The 17704-nt window shown below is 45.5% G+C and overlaps 1 protein-coding gene across 1 annotated transcript in view; it reads left to right on the top strand.

Annotated features, from left to right (window-relative positions):
* Positions 1-17704, top strand: part of DNER (delta/notch like EGF repeat containing) — a 191052-nt gene that overhangs the window by 46421 nt on the left and 126927 nt on the right. The gene's annotated exons all lie outside the window — the stretch shown is intronic.

Genomic DNA, 17704 nt, shown 5'->3' with positions numbered 1-17704 from the left:
TCGGGACGATGGCCGCTGAGACCCACTCCTGCATTAGAGGGCTCCATTAAAACAGCTTTTGCGGGTGGACTGTTGGCTCCACCCATCATCCCAGGAGAGGGAGACTCACCCCTTACAAAGCGCCCTGTTCCATCAGGGCACATCGTTCCTCTTGCTACTTGCCTCCATGACCCTCTCCCTGTTCTGCACATTTGTCCACTGGCGTTCGTGCAAAGTGAAGTGGGTCCCCTAGGTCCCAAAAGAGTATGGTTTGTTTTAGACCAATTAAAAAAAAAAAGATTTTATTTTTTTGAGAGTGAGAGAAGGAGAGAGAGAGCTCGAGAACAAGAGAGCAGCACGAATGGGGGGGGAAGGGCAGAGGGGGAAGCAGACTCCCTGCTGAGCAAGGAGCCCAATGTGGGGCTTGATCCCAGGACCCTGGGATCATGACCTGAGCCAAAGGCAGATGCTTGACCAACTGAGCCACTCAGTTTTAGACCAATTTTAAGGGTGGCACAGGTGAACTTTCTTTGGTGAAGCTTCCGTATGGTAATGTCGGCGCCTTTGGTAATGGTGGTATGAATCTGGTGTGGTGAGGGGAGGCGGGTGACGGATGGGGAGGTGTTGGAAGATGCTTCCAAGTGTTGCTCGTGTCATCTTGGAAAACCCGTGATTTTGATGTGGTAGGTGTACTATTTGTGGTGGCGTAAATATACCATTTTCCTGTGAGATATCCTCTGCAGGGGGCAGAATGCCCTAAGAGAGTCATGCAATAGTAATTTCTGCTAAATCTTTGAAAAGGAACACGAATGTAAACCAAAGCCAAAATGAAATCCCCGGGGCAGGAGATGGTGCCTGGCGTGAAGCCAGGAGGCAAAGCCTGGGATTTCTTTCACAAAGCCAAGCCTGCCCTGTGAATCCTGTTTTCTTCCATCTAGGCCAACTTGGACTGTTTTCTCTCCTTCCTGAGGGGAAGCTTCATTCATCAATTTATGGGGGGGAAAAAGAAGTAAAGGATATTGGGTGTTCTTCTGTGACAGTCCAGGCTGAGGAGAGGGTATAGAACCTGGGAGAAGATGAGGAAGCAGTGCGGGGAGCTCATTTGATTAAGGACGTTCCAGAAGAGAGGAAGCATGCAAGACTGAGGAAAGCCAACTGTCTCAGCAGGAAGAGCATCAGACCTTCCAAGTGTGAAGAAGAGACACAGTGTTCCCAAAATTCATCCTTATTATTCCCAGTGAACAGTTCTGGGGCCTTATTGGCCCTGAGAAAGACAAGAGTGGTGGAAGAGAAATGGCTAAAAGGAGGGAGGGAGGACTATTCTTAGAATTTGGGACTGACACAGTGATTGTTTCCTTGTGAGCTTTCTCCTACAATGGATGACCCATCTGGGGAGACTTTTTAGCCATACAGCAGTCACCATGATTTGTTTTTTTGTTTGTTTTTGTTTTTGTTTGTTTTTTTAAGACAGAGAGGGAGAGAATGCATGCATGTGTGATACAGAGGGTCGGAGAGAGAGGAAGAGAGAGAATCTTAAGCAGGCTCTCCGCTCAGCGTGAAGCCCAACATGGGGCTTGATCTCACAATCCTGAGATCATGACCTGAGCCGCTGCCAAGAGTTGGATGCTCAACTGATTGAGCCACTCAGGGCCCCCCCACCATGTTTTCTTAAAACATGCATGTCGCTGGCTTACACCCCTCCTCCGCATGGGTGTCATCTGCATGGCAAGTCTCACTAAAAGGCTCTGCCTGATGGTGTAGAATTAACTCATTGAAAAGGCAGTTGAAGCATTTAGCACCTGGCAGGTAACTTGGAAACCTTGCCAACGTGCTTTGTTTTTCATGCAAAAAGGACTCAAAAGCCTTCCAGAAGAATCCATGCTAATTTTAGCAGGTCATTTCAGAGGAGGTACAGCTTCATTATGGGGTACCTGCTCTTTTGAAGAGCTCTGAGTGCCCCGCCTCCCCCCTTTGCCCCCAGCTTCCATCCCACACCAGGTGTACAAAGCCTCTGTTGTTGTTGCTTCTCTCAAAGCCCGCGTTTGCCTTCAGTGAAGTGAAGGAAATTGTGGCCAGTCATCTTACCTGAGCCACTATAATTACCCCGGTGATGCTAAGCAAATGACTAGGCTGGAATTACCATGTCCATTTATAGACCCGCCACATTGTTCTCTTGGAGAGAACCATCTGGAAGCCAGTCTTCCCATTCACAAAAACATGGCAGGCGTTGCACTACCTGTGGCAGGAGTAGGAATGGAAAGTTGGCTCATCTTTTTTGAGTCTACGTGACTTCCTGGGGCTTTTTGTGATTTTGTCGTGGCTGTCACAGTGACTTGACAGTAGTTGCTGACCATAAAAGACTGCTGCTGTCAGGTTTCCTTCTTTGTACTGTTTCCTAAACTTAGAAGTTATATAGTCCGGTCTTCCACCCAAGGCAAGAATCCACTTGTAGTACAAAACAAAAAGAACTCTACTTGGTGATTTAATGTGGTTGTTTCTAATCACTTTTATATCTTTTTATTAGATCATCCATCAAGATAAGAGCAATTCTCTGATTCCCATACTTCTCTCATTTGGCAATGGAGCTCTTCCCTGGCAGGTGTCCTTCGGCTAGAGGCTAGTTCACAATTCCCAGCTGATGGGTGCTCCGTAATAAAGCTCTAGTTGGCTGCTCTCAGACAGCACTCCATCCTCAGAAAGTCTTTTTTTTTTTTTTTTTGAGGATTTCTTTATTTATTTTAGAGAGAATGAGAGAGAGCATGTACAAGTGGGGGGGGCAGAGGGAAATGGAGAGAGGGGGAGAAGCAGACTCCCCACTGAGCACGGAGTCTGATGTGGGGCTCGATCTCACGACCCTGACATCTTGCCCTGAGCGGACATCAAGAGTTGGACGCTAAACCGACTGAGCCATCTAGGCGCCCCGGGAAAGTCTTTTTCTATGTTTACTGTAACATGGTAAGGAACGCTGTGTTTTTGAAAATCTCCTTTTGTGACAAGTGTGGATTCTGATCTTTTCTTCTCCTTACCAAAAAAAAAAAAAAAAGACTGTGGTCACTACTTCTCTTTGAACTTTGTCACCAAGTTTGGCTGCTGTCTATTTGATACGTCCCTATAAGTGTCAGGGCTCTTTGCTGGTGTCGGCCTTAAGATCCACTTAGGTTCCGTGGACCCTGTCTTTCAAGGGCAAGAGTTGTGTATTAGGATTCTCCAGAGAAACAGAACCAACAGGGTATACACACACACACACACACACACACACACACACACACACGACATGTATATCCTAGCCTATCCTATATATACCTATGAATTAAGGAGATTTATTTTAAGGAATTGGCTCATTGTAACTCCACTCACTGTGGAGTCTTAGTGACTCCGAAGTCTGACTGGGAGGCCGGTGAGCCGGAGACTCAGGAAAGAGCCGCAGCTCTCATGCAAAGGTGTCTGCTGGTGAACCAGGAAGAGCTGATGTTGGGGATGAAGTCTGCAGGCCGTCTGCTGCAGAGTTCTCTCTTGCTCAGGGGAGGTCAGCCCCTCATTCTAGTCAGGCCCTTCACCTGATTGGATAAGGCCCACCCTCTTTAATGGGGGTAAACTGCTTTCCTCAAAGTCCACCGATTTGAATGTAAATCTCGTCCAAAAACACCCTCACAGAAACATCCAGAATATTGTTTGACCAAATGTCTAGGCGCCACGGCTCAGCCAAGTTGTCACATTAATCATCACAAGATTCTCTTTTTTCTCAGATTCACTGTTGCCTCCTTTCTGCCCAATAGTGTTCCTTGCCCACAAAGTTAAAGGAATAGTTTTAAAGTTTTAGTTTGCCTAAGATTGGCTTGAGGCCCTGACAAAAAGGTCACGTTCCAAGCCCCTCACTCAGATTATGATGCCTTTTATTGGGCACTCAGGTGATTTGGCAAAAGTAGATTGTGGACTGCCATTCTGGAAGTAGGGTCTCTGGAGCAGAGCTTACCATCTCCCTACTTTTGCTGATTCCCTAAAGCAAATATACAACATCTTTTTATTCAAGGATTTCATTGTTCATAATTTTAAGGTCATGTGGAATTAATAAAGAGAAATGCTGATAGGTCATATAATGGTTCAATACTTATCTCAGTGCTTTCCTATGTGTTGGCCCTGGTCTGTATTGATAAGTAAATGGGATCAGGCCTCCATCCTTAGAAGGTTCCTTAGGATTCTCTCTAGCTCTTGTTGGGAATCTCTCATCTTGAGGCTGTTTGAGTTGGATCCTGGAGCTGCCTAGTTAGACTGTTTTGAGAGAGAAGCAAGCTGGCATCCTGTCTGAGAGCCATGCCCAAGCCCTTCTGAGGCCGTGTCTTAATTCTGTCTCCAAATGTGGGCCTGTCCATGAGAAAAGCACGAGCATGTTGGGCTTCTGGAAGTTCCAGACCTTCTGTGACCTCCCTCCTTACTGCTGGAAGCTGAAGGCTCGAGGTCCAGGAAGTCCTGGTCTTTTCATAGCCGAGTTCTTCTGGGTAGGGTTGGTTTATTGGAAATAAGTCACTGACCTTAACTGGTTGCTTTGTCTTGATAACACCCTTGTTCTAGAGCCTGTGTGGCCTGGGTAGGAGACACTACCCTTCTGGGAGTTTGTCTGCCGTCTATCCACACCCGCCTCATTTTTTTCCTATTTCCGAGGATGTGCCCCTTTATCAGGGCTCCCAGCAAGTTCCCATTCCTGAAGTGTGCTGATTTCCGATCTCATTCCCAGGGCAAAGCGATGAGCCTGCCCTGAGCTGGGTGCCCGGACATCTTTCCCAGCTTGAACCGCGGCTCCCCTCACTGTCCATGCGTCCCCCTGCTTCCTCCCTCTGCTCCCCGAAGTTTCGCTCCTGCTGTTCCCTCCCTCTGGCTGCTTAGCTGCCGCACCACACTACTCCAGCCCTCTGCCTCCTGCCCTCCCACCTTCCTCACTATATTTCAGGCTCGGCCCTAAACCTTCTCCTTCTGAAAGACGCCCCACCCGCTGCTGCAAGCTCCCTCTCTCAAGCCTGGTAACATTTTCTAATGAGACACATGACTTCTGAGTTATGCTTATATTTCTTTCTGTGCATTATTCTTTGCGTGCACTTCCCTGCAGCGTTATTACTTGTCCTGTGCCTGGTCCGGCGCTGGCTGCCGGCGAGTGCACATTCGGTCAGCTAAGGCGTGGCCTCTGAGGAGGAGTGGGGAGGTTGTGGGGCGGGGTGCTGGGTGAGTCGTGGATAAGAGTGCAGGGCCGCGTGTGCCACGGGCGGGATCTGCAGGAGCCTTTTGGAGGCCCAGAGAAATACCCGACTCAGACTTGAGATCACAGGGAGCTTCCCAGCGGAGTCTCAGATCGTAAGTTCCTTGACATCAGAACCTGTTTGGTTCCTTCTGTATCCATTGTAACAACTTAGCAGGGTGTTTTCTGCGTGGGAGGTGCTCAAAAACTGCCTGTGAACCGAATGAACAAAATAAATAAAAGAACAAAAATATGATGGAAAATCAAATCTCTGAGTTTCGAGTTAGATATTATAATTTGAATTATATGTTTGGTGGCGGGAACGAAGGAAGGACATGGTGAATTTGGTTTCATAAACTAACGAGTTGGAAGAGTCTCCAATCTAAAATCGTCGCACGGATGGTGTGACCCAGAATGTCATAGTAGCCCCTCGGGAACCTTTTAAGCAATGTTGCCCATCTTTTTCCTCTCATTTCAAAAAGAAATAGGTCAGAATAATTTGAACCAATGGAATCTTTGATGCCATCCTCCTGTAGGTTGGAAACTGTCAGCGAACTCCGTTTCGGGTTAGGAAGTAGCAGCCTGCCAGAGGGCGGGAGCAGATGTCATATTCTTTCATTCATCGCTTCTCCGAGAGCTAATTTTTCCACCGTCGTCAGTGTGAGTGCAAAGGCCCTAATGAGGCTTTGCAAAAAGCCTGTGACCTGGTGGGGTTTTGAGAAAGAAGTGGGGAGAGGGAGAGGGTAGGCAAGGAAGCACATCAAAGAATCAGAAGGGCGTTTGCTGTATCCTTCTCGGCATCAAAATAGCAGCGCGCAAGCAAGCTGCAGAGCTGCTTTCTTCTAGTTCTGTTCGGTGTGTGGCGGGATGAGGTCCCCACGGGCTGCCAGTGCCCAGGGGGAGTTTCTCCTGCAAGTAGGGAACGAAACACAGCGGGGGGGGGGGGGGGGAGTCAGAGCGGAGCCCCGATGGAATCTCCTTGAGGAAGCAGTGGTTAGCGGCGTCACAGAGAAAAGGGACAACTTTATTCTAAGAAATTGTTCTAAGGAGGGGGGCTTTCTCTTGACTGAATTAATAGTTCTTGACAGTGCTCATTAAACATTTTTGAGCTGGAGAATAGATGCTTTGGACTTAATGCCAAAATGAAGTTTCCTGAGATACGTGTATTTGCTACTAAGGGATGGGTGATCTGTCCTGCAGATTTTCCTTGCGGAAACTGCGTGGTGGACCTCTGAGAGAGAAAGTACTTTCATGGATAATAAAAATAGAATAATAATAATTAGAAACATATTAAGCACAGAGATATAAAAGTAAGTGCATCCCAGTTGTCGAATTTTCAGTGGTCAAGGGTAAGCCTGTCAAGAATTTCATTGACTTGTGTCTGAATTATAATTCTTGGTACTAATGTAATTAAAAAGCCATTGCTGGGGCCCCTGGGTGGCTCAGTCAGTTAGGCATCTGACTTCGGCTCAGGTCATGATTTCAGGGTGGTGGGGTCCGGTCCCAGGTGGGGCTCCCTGCTCAGCGGGGAGTCTGCTTCTCCCTCTCCCTCTGCTCCTCCCCTTGCTCGTGCTCTCTCTGTCTCTCTCTTGAATGAATAAAGTTTTTTAAAAAAATAAAAATTAAAAAATCAAAAAGCCATTGCTGCCTTTCATGTCATAAAACAGGATGGTCCTATCATTGCCTACACAAAAACAGGACAGTGTCTTTGAGTCTATTTTAAATTATTTAAAGAAATAATTGTAAATTTATGTCCCAAAGGATAGATGTTTTGTCATGCTTCTGTTTGGTGTCATCATTTTCCAGAAGGTTGAAATGTATTTCCTCCTGCTAGCAGACAGTCGTGGGGGCCTTGCTGGCATCCCAAATATATGAAGGTGAGGATTATATCACTGCTGACATTCCCAGGGTCAAAGAATTGGGAGTGGAAGGTGATTTTGTTTTAAGATTTTATTTATTTATTTAAAAGAGAGAGAGAGAGAGAGAGCATGTGCGGGCGCACACACACGAGGGGAGGAATGGGGGGGAGGGGCAGAGGGAGAAGCAGACTCTCCACTGAGCAGGCAGCCTGGTCCGGGACTCGACCCCAGGACCCCGGGATCATGACGTGAGCTGAAGGCAGACGCTTAACCAACTGAGCCACCCAGGCGCCCCTGAAAGGTGATTTTTAAAGGACTCTCCACCTATTTTGTTTTAAACACCAGGAAACTGAGGTTTAAGAGAGCTTGAAGCTATTTGTCCAAAGCCCAAGAACTAGTTCATAGCAGAGGCAGGAGAAGGATGGAGGGAGATTTCTGGACGTCTGTTGCAGGGCTCCTCCCGCTGGGCAGCTGCCTCCAGTAGAACATTCAGCATTACACTGAGCCTTACTGCTCATGCAGTGTCTTCACGTGAAGGTTTGCCATTCACTACAAGGAAAGCCAGACATTGCCAGGGTGAAAACTTTTCACATGGTTTGCCCTTATGATCTTTCAGTGCAGCCCTTCTTCAGGCTTAACATTTGCACGAATTCTGTGAGGATCTTGCTAGAATGTGGATCGGGGTCCTGTGGGTCTGGGGTGGCCCTGAGATGAGACGCTAGTGACATTATGCCATGCCACGGAGATCAGACCCCAACGTCAGTGGTCAGTGCACTCGAGACCTTTCAAAGAGACTTGGAAGATTTAACAACTTCCCTTTGTGGTTTGGGGCATACATCGTACGGGGGACTAAGCTCTCTGGGGCTTTCTTCTTCTAGAGCAAACTTTGAGAAAATCGCAGTAGACGTGAACCCAGGAAAGCAAGGAAAGAGAAAATCCCTATAGGTGTGGCCTGCGACCCTTTACACGTAGCCCAGGCACTGGTCTTTGTTTTAGATGACCCCCCCCCCACTTTTATTGAGATACACTTGACATGTAACATTGCTTTAGTTTTAGGAGCACAATGTAATGATATGATACAGGTGTATATTGTGAAATGATCACCCTAGTAAGTTTAGTTACCATCCATCACCTCACTCAGTTACGACCTTTTTTTCTCACGATGGGAACTTTTAAGATCTACTTTCTTAGCGTCTTTTGCATATATGATAATGTAATAACTATAGTCATCGTGCTGTAATTAGACCCCTAGGAATTATACACTTCTTTTTTTTTTTTAAAGATTTTATTTATTTATTCAACAGAGATAGAGACAGCCAGCGAGAGAGGGAACACAAGCAGGGGGAGTGGGAGAGGAAGAAGCAGGCTCATAGCGGAAGAGCCCGATGTGGGGCTCGATCCCAGAACGCCGGTATCACGCCCTGAGCTGAAGGCAGACGCTTAACCGCTGTGCCACCCAGGCGCCCCGGAATCATACACTTCTGACTGTATGATAAATAAGTTCCAGGGACAGGGGTTTTTTTCAGCCCCTGCGTTTTGCTCTCCATTGGTTACAACTCTTCGTCTTCACCAAGAGGAGAGATACTAATTTCATAACTCTGTATCAGAGACAGATAGCTAGCGTTCTTAGATTTTTAGTTGATCATTTGCAGAACATAAAAAGAAGGATCTGGCTAGATTTTTATGCCCACGAGAAGAAAATCCTCACTCTGGAACTTAGTGGGCATGCTTTCCTCTCCCTGAAACACTCATCCTCGTGTCCTACTTTACAGCCCATAAGTCAGCGAGCTGACGTGAGCATCCAGCAATGAGGCTGCTAACTGGCTCTGTCGCGGGGGGCATCCTGCCAGGAGGCACATTGTCACTCCTCTTTAGGGATCTGAAATTCATTAGGGGGGCTTGCTCACAACAAAAGGCATTTCTTCCACTCATCGTCTTGGATATTCACTTATTTTTTTACATTTTTGGTTCCTTCATCCATCACAAGCCCCTCAGGTACAGAGCTTCACTCTAACAAAATAAGGATGAAGGGCAGGGCCAGGGTCCCCGCTTTCCTGGTGTCGAAAGTCAGAAAGCTGGCATTGGAAATCACTGAACGTGAGCTTTGCCTGATGCCCAGATCTTTCCGGAAACCCCAACCACCTCAATGTCCTCAGCCTCTAATTAAGTATCCAGCCAGTGCCCATCTGAGGTGGGTTCCTACTTCTTCCAGCTTTTGAGGGGCTGGGGGAATCCCTTTGATTGTTTCCTCCCCATGGTTTTCTGCTCCGGGCAGCTGCTCCAAAGACAGCGGTAGTATAAATGGACTCATCTTCTGCCCCGAAGCCCGAGGAGACTAGAGCTTTAGTTTGGTGATGAAATTTGCCCGGTTCCTTCTGTGACATCCTCTTAGGTTTTAAGAACCAGTTCTGGGTCTGCAGCTTATCCTTCTGAGTTGTGGAGTATTAGGTGGATTCAGATGGAAGTCCTGTGTTAGTGGAGGGGACAGGACAACTTCCTCAAACTGAAGGGACATGCCTCTGGGCGTGTGACTAATGTCGTCATGGCAGGCAGAGTTGGGGGGGCGGGTCTTCATGGCATTAGTGGCGATCTGGTCCTTCTGTCCAAAAATAGCTCCCTGCTGGCCTTCCTGGTGCTTTTTCTTCAGAGCTTGGCCCCATTTTCTGCCTGCTGAGTTACAGACTCGCTGGAGGATTTGTCCCTGGATGGGGTGTTCGTGGTTTTATTTACAACACACAGTGTGGCTTCACCTCGACCAGCGGTTTTTGACTTTTTGGTCTCAGGGCTCCTTTATAGTCTTAGAAAAGGACCCCAAAGAACTTTGGTTTACTGGGTTCTATCTATTGATACTTATCACATTAAATTAAAACTGAGGAATTTAAAAATATTATTTCATTTAATTAGTAAACCCATCACTCATGGTAACAAATTAACACTTTTTAAATAAAAAATAACTGCATTTTTCTTTTTTTTAATAAAGATTTTATTAATTTGTGAGTGAAAGAGAGGGAGCGAGAGAACACATAAACAGGGGGAGGGGGTAGAAGGAGAAGCAGACTCCTGCTGAGCAGGGATTCCCCACTCGGGGCTTGATCCCAGGACCCCAGGATCATGACATGAGCTGAAAGCAAACACTTAACTGACTGAGCCACCCAGGTGCCCCAAAAAGTAACTACATTTTTCAAAGCAGAAAGAATTTAGGGGGAAGAGAAGCACTGTTTTCATTTTAACGAATCTCTTTACTATCTGGCTTAAAGGAAGATGGCTGGATTTTTACATTTGCTTTTATGTGCAGTCTGTTGCAATGTGTTGTTTTGGTTGAAGTGTATGAAGAAAATTTAGCCTTAACAGATACTTAGTTGGAAAACGGAGGAGCGTTTTAATAGCCGTTTCAGATAATTTGGGATATTTTTCTTGTAAATGCTTTAAAATTTGACAAGTGGCAAATTCATTTTTTTCATTTTTTTAAATTATAATAATTTTTTATTATATTATGTTAGTCACCATACAGTACATCCCTGTTTTTGATGTAAAGTTTGATGATTCATTAGTCGTGTATAACACCCAGTGCTCCATGCAATACGTGCCCTCCTTACTACCCATCACCAGCCTATCCTAATCCCCCACCCCCCTCCCCTCTGAAGCCCTCAGTTTGTTTCTCAGAGTCCATAGTCTCTCCTGCTTCGTTCCCCCTTCTGATTACCTCCCCTTTCTTTATCCCTTTCTTCCCCTGCCAATCTTCCTAGTTCTTATGTTCCATAGATGAGAAACCATATGATAATTATCTTTCTCTGCTTGACTTATTTCACTTAGCATTATCTCCTCCAGTGCCGTCCATGTTGCAGCAAATGCTGAGAAATTGTTCTTTTTGATAGCTGAGTAATATTCCATTGTATGTATGGACCACATCTTCTTAATCTAGTCATCTGTTGAAGGGCATCTCGGCTCCTTCCACGATTTAGCTATTGTGGACAATGCTGCTATGAACATTGGGGTGCATATGGCCCTTCTCTTCACTACGTCTGTATCTTTGGGGTAAATACCCAGTAGTGCAATGGCTGGATCATAGGGTAGCTCAATTTTTAACTTTTTAAGGGACCTCCACACTGTTTTCCAGAGTGGCTGTGCCAACTTGCATTCCCACCAACAATGTAGGAGGGATCCCCTTTCTCCACATCCTCTCCAACAATTGTTGTTTCTTGCTGACAAGTGGCAAATTCTTTTTTTTTTTTTTTAAAGATTTTATTTATTTATTTGACAGAGATAGAGACAGCCAGCAAGAGAGGGAACACAAGCAGGGGTAGTGGGAGAGGAAGAAGCAGGCTCATAGCAGAGGAGCCTGATGTGGGGCTCGATCCCATAACGCCGGGATCACGCCCTGAGCCTAAGGCAGACGCTTAACCGCTGTGCCACCCCGGTGCCCCAAGTGGCAAATTCTTAAAGGTTAATTGAATGAGGGAATCTGAAACCATATCAGTGAACCCTGGTACTATTAGACATTCATTGATATGTCTTACATTTTGGATCTTCTACCCATAAATGGTTTTTTATAACTTCACATATTGGTCATTTGGAATATACTGGAGTTATACAGAGCTCCCCAAAGTTGACACATTTCATTATACATTAACAAAAAAAAATCACATTGGTGGTTAATTTCACCACCAGCCTCACCAGGAATGTCTTGAAGTATTGGGAATCGGTCAAGTTCATAATGGAAGATACAAGTTTTCCAAAATTCTAATTTTTCCTGAAAAGTTCAAATTTTATCCCTGATAACAAAAACTATTGGCTGTTTTACTTGACATGACAGGGTCACTTTATTGATTTGAGAGAAAATATCTGCTGAATAGCCAAGTAAGAATAACTCTAGTTTGTCAGTCATTGTTTTGAGGAAAAAAGGTGTTCCTTGTAAAGTGAGCTAGTGCACGGCTCAAACAACTGTGCTGTGTGTTTCCTTGAGATCAGTCCCTGACCTTGGGGGTGCAGCAGGAGTGCTTTATGCATACCTCCAGTTTTGTTACAGAGAACGTCAAAAAGATACGCATTCAAGGATTGAGATTTCATAAAATTTTATTTTTTTATGTCTTCATCAAGGACATTCTAAGTGAAACTGGCATTTTTCCCCTGCAAATGCTTGATGACAGTGAAGAGGCGTTGATTGCTGCCCCAAAGTCTCCGCTTTGATTTGTGTGGAGGCAGGAACAGTTTTTCTCACCTTTGTCTTGCATCTTTAGTACCAATTTCAACAGAGTGGAAGAGACACATCACATTTTAATATTATTATAAGGTAGTTTTGACCTCATGGACCCCCTGAAAGGGTCTCAGGCCCCTTCCCCCCAGAGGTCCAGGAAGCCCTGCCCTGGTCCAGGCTTGGCCTTGAACCTTTCTCTAGGGATTCTCTTTACTTTCTGCACCTTTAACCTATTTTTCTGACCACCTCCAGGTTAGTTTTGAAAGGTCATTTTTTCTGTCTGTGACCTTGAAAACCAGTTTGCAATTTTGTCTCTCCTCTGGAGTGATTCTGCGAATGGCTTCTTTGGAATAGCTTTGGGTCACTTTGCTGAAGGCCAGTTTGGCAAGTCCCCATTCTTGTCTGCCTCTTGACCCTCACCCCCAGGGTCTCAGACCGTTTCCACCCACACGCACGCCCACCTTGAGATCAGCAGCACACTGCCCGCTGGGGTCTCCAAGGCAGAGTCCCTTCCCTTGCCTCTTTGTGCATTCTCCCTTCCCTGCCAGGCTCTGCAAAGAGCCAACTCAAAACCAAATGGAGGATTTCCTAAAATCCTGTTAAAAAGACAGAATGAAAGCAGACCAATGACAATCACAGAAATCCAAACTGGTTAAAACCAACCTTTCTTTGAAATGCTGTCGCAAGCTCTTTAGGTAGTAATCAATAACAAGAAAATGGAATAGATTACTTTTCAGAAAATCAGTCTGCTTTCCTGGGAGAAGAGGCAAGACTTCACTCCAGGATCTTGCTGGTAGGGAGGACAGGGCTGGTGTGGGGAGGCAGCAAGACAGAGCTTGGGTAAGCAGTATGCCTTGCCTTTTTGGTAAACTCGGCACCGAAGGGAAGGAGAGTGTGGCACGTTGCTCCAGATGGGGAACCGAATCAAAGGAAAGCAGTTTTGCTTCTAGAGCGAAGGATGCATCGCACTGACGCATTGACGTCGGCCAGAGCTAGGAAGCTAGCAGATGAGGCAGGATGGTAGGTGGGGCATGATTAATGGATGAAGACCCTGGACGGGCTGGAATCCGGAGAGATACAAGAGGGGGAAGCTTCCTTCTCCGAGGCAAGTGATGTCAGGCACAGGGGGTGATAGAATTTTTAAAACAAAAAAATTTTTTTTTATTTTATTAAGATGAAATTCCTAAGATACAGAACTAACCATTGTAAGGTGAACAGTTCAGGGGCATTTAGTCCACTTACAGTGATGTGTAATTAGCACCTGTGAAAGGTGGAATGAAATGGTCACATATGTCCAGAGGTTTTAAAATGGAGCCAGGAGGCCATTAAGGAGGTGGGCCTTGTGCATGTCCTCACCATCCTCACTGGTGGAAGCAGGAGCTTTTGAACTGGGCCACACTGCAAATATTCTAGGGACTTAGCCTGCCCACCTGCACCCGGCTACTGCAAGAGATTTTGCTTAGCGATAGCCTTAGAGACCACTTATACTCCGTTTAGATGAGTTTTCTGCCAACATCAATCAAAACTCTTTGTAAACAACATATACAGGCATTTCCTTTTGTCTTTGAAAACCCTTGACTTTTGTTCCCTGGTGGGGGGTGGGGCTGCACAATTTGGATTGCTACCAGAAATCTGTACTTCCCAAATTGTAATTCTGAGACCCCTGAATAAATGCTTTGGTTTTATTTTAGCTCTGCTTTTCTCGGTTGATACATCTTTATCTAGTTTCAGGGCATTTTGTCACCCCAGGAAATGTGTCCCCGTGCAGCAGTCACTGCCCACTCCTGCCCCCCAGCCCTTGGGGACAACTGGTCTGCATTCTATCTCTAGGGATTTACCTATTCTTCTTCTTTTTTTAACCTATTCTTGATATTTCATATAAACATAATCATACAGTCTGTGACCTTTGAGGACGGGCTTCTTTTGCTCAGCATAATGTCTTCCAGTTCATCTGTGTCGTTCCCCATGTCCGTACTTCCTTACTTTCGTGGTTGAATAATATTCCATTGTACGGCCGTGCCACAATTTGTTTACCTGTTTACTGTTGGTGGACATTCGGTTTGTTTTCAGTTTTTGGCCATTGTGATAGTGCAGCTAAGAACACATGTGCATGAATATTTGAGTCTCTGTTTTCAGTTCTTTTCAGTGTCTACCTGAGTCTCTGAGTCTCTGGGTCGTATGGGAATTCTGTTCAGGGCAGAATCAGGTCTGGGTTACCTGCTCAATCCCGGGGTATCCTTTGCCAGCCTGGTTTATTCCAGGGAGTGTAAGGTAAAGAGGTTTAGAAGTGATGGTCCTCTGATACTGCCTTGACTGGCAATTGGCCAGGAAGCTACCACCTCCATGACAAAGGGACAGGACAGGAATCACCCCAACACCTGTCGGACTGTCATGAGCCATCACGTGGGTTTCTTCTTGCAGACTGCCTTTTCCTTGTCCTCTAAGAATAACCCCAAGAATAACCCCAAACCTGCATGTCTGTTACTCAGCAACAGTGAACTCATTCTGTACTCAACTTCCATTCCCGTAATGGACATTGGAGGCCAAGATCGGCATTGAATTGAGCCACCAACATTAGTCTTTCCCACGGTCACACCGGAGGAGAATTTCTAGCTTAATAATTCTGAAGTTAAACCGGACATTTCCAAGTCAATAAGGGGCAGAGGAGCTGGCTTCAGAAGGGAAGGAGAAAGCTCTCCCTGGAACCCAGCAAGTGCTTAGTAATGGATATACATACGGAAAGACATTATGACAGGCCCCCAGGGGCCATCACCATAAAGGCAAGGACCCTCCTCTATACGACTGTACTTGGTTTCCACACGATTCTGGGCAGAAAATTCAAGCTGTGTCTTAACGTTAGACAGAGGTGACTCTGTGATATATTCAGGGAGATCTCATTTAGGGCTTAAGTGTGGAGGGAAGGGAGCAGAGGATGCTGGTGTGACAGGCTTCCGGGAATGCCGAGAGGCCCTGGCAAATGTAGAATGTTCCAGAGTTTTCCAGAATATAAAGGTCATTAATTATGTAGGACACCAGAACCGTCATTTATACATCTTGTTTTTGCAGTCATAACATTTTGGCAGGAAACAGTGGGAAGATGAAGCACGTGAGCACAAGAAATGCTGGTAGCAGCTTCCAGAGTACCGTTTATACGTTCCATAAATAATGACTCACGTGTGTTTAGCTCTGCATCTATAGAAAAACTTAAAAAATTTTGCTTTTTCTCTCTTCATTGTAGTTAATAGTTGCTTTCTTTCCTAACATCACTAGAATGATTTTGGTTTTTCTTTTTTCTTTTTTTTTTTTCATTTCTTTACATGCTTTCTTCATCACATTTTACCTATGTTCTTTTTCTTTGTCATTGTCTGGTCTTGGTTTAATGTGGTATGTATTGAAGAGCTGTGAGCAAAGTACCATAGGTAATCACCATCAAATGGTGTCGGTGACAGAGAGGCAAATAAAGTCATAGAAATCAAGCAACACAAGGTACATTAAAGTTCAGTAGAAACTGAAATATGGGAAGGACGAGTTACATGTCATGAAAACACCCTGTCGAAGTGACGAGGCAGCTACCTGCTGAGGAAGTCTGTAGGCGTCTGGAATGGAAAAAGAGCCTTCAGCAAGATGAGTGCCAAAGGTCGTGGTTGGCTTGAACTTGGATTAGGTTGAGGGAGAGTCTGCCCCCCCCCCCCCCCCCGCCCGGGCCAAGGTCACAGACTGTGGGAACTCTATTGGAATCAGATCACTTCTCTCCGAGCTTGAATTATTCTTGTTGATTTTTCAACCAAAGCTTGCTGCTCTATTTTGGGGGTTTCTTTACACATGGAAGATTTGGGGGATTAAAAAAAAAGGTACTATGTTGTGATATGTAAAGTCAGAAGCAGCTGCCAGGTTTGACCTTTGCCTCCAGGGCTCTTTCAGGTTGCCAAAATAAATACAAATAGAAGAAGTATGGGCTTCCATATTTAGATTAGTATAATATCATACCTCCGTTTTCTACCGAAAGAACAATTCATTTTATAGTTTAATCGAATACATTCCATTAGATGCAGCTTGGTTGAAATTCCTCAGGTTGGAGACATCAGTTGTATGGCTGTATCCTGGTAGAAAGGATCTTCCACTTACCACGGCCCTGCGACGTGGACATTTTCTTCACCCAACTTTTTGCATGCGGATGTAGAGACTCTTGGGGATGAGCTTACATGATTTCAGTAAGGGCTGAAATTTCAAAACGTCATCGTACTTCCAAAGGGACTAACATTCAGCTTCGTTTCCATCAGTAGGAGCGTGTGAAGGTATCAGTTTTGTCACCTCGCTGGAGAGAGAATTCAAGGCGACAGCAAATACCCATGTGTTTGAGGAGAGCAGTCCCTGTGCTTGGTCCAGACAATGTCAGTGTGGACTTCCACATTGGTACAGACCGTGCTGATGAAGTATGAGGCTTCATGGCTCTGTGGCAGCCGGTGGACGTGGAGGCAGATCAGAGGTCAAGGTCTGACTCTGGTACTTACTGATACTGACTTGCTTAATTCCCCAGAGCCTTATAATCACAACGATGTGCAACTAGCACCTGTGAAAGCCAGGGTTTGAACAGGGAGCCGGGAGGCCATTAAGGAGATGGGCCTTATCCCAATGATGGGAATGATGACAGTGTCCACATCGCAGAGCCACAGACAGTGTTCACATCACAGAGCCGAGGCACATGCAAGACCAGGGCTTAGCACAGATTCCATATAGGTGCTGGAAAGCATCCTAGTGGAATCTGACATGAGATCACTTACGTGGAAGCGTTTTGTAAAGTCCACGAATAAAAGATGGCGCCTATGATCCCCAGCCAGTAAAAATGGCATTTGTTATCTGCATGACCAGCCACCTTCCTGTGGCCCTCGTGGCACCTGGTGCTCCAACCCTGTTATCCTTGGAAGTTTCTGCTTCCACTCATCCTCTTTTGAACTACCCAGGAACGCTTCTGGCCGGCACAATGGATTTTAATTGATGGTAGTGGAAATCATCTGGGGCTAGACTCATGTTTGACTTCCTTCTCAGAGTTCCAATATTGAAGGATAATTGTTGGGAAAAAGTTGATGCTAGAATTTCTGAATCCAAGTCACCAGCATGTACTCTATACACTAGCATTTTTGGGGGGTTCTGCTTTGTTTTTAAGACTTGTGCTGTCATAAGAGTTGGTGCCGTTGGCCACTGATAAATGTGCGATTGGCTGTTTGCCCTACTTCTTACCCATCATTTTTGAAGTGTGGCTTAGCTACATGTATTTCTAATTTTGCAGTTAAAAAAATGAAATTGTTGACAAATATCACTTTAAGCCAGAAATACTCATGAATATGTAATTGTTCCCCGAAGAGAACCTTGTTAAAAGGGTCGTCTAAAAAATAAAAACCATAGTTATCAGCCAGCAGTAGTGAGAAGAGAAAAAATTATCTTAAA

This window comes from Ursus arctos, unplaced genomic scaffold (assembly GCF_023065955.2).
Source record: "Ursus arctos isolate Adak ecotype North America unplaced genomic scaffold, UrsArc2.0 scaffold_1, whole genome shotgun sequence".
Lineage (NCBI taxonomy): Eukaryota > Metazoa > Chordata > Mammalia > Carnivora > Ursidae > Ursus > Ursus arctos.
Note: the sequence above shows the minus strand (reverse complement) of the source record. Positions and strands in the feature narration are given on the sequence as shown.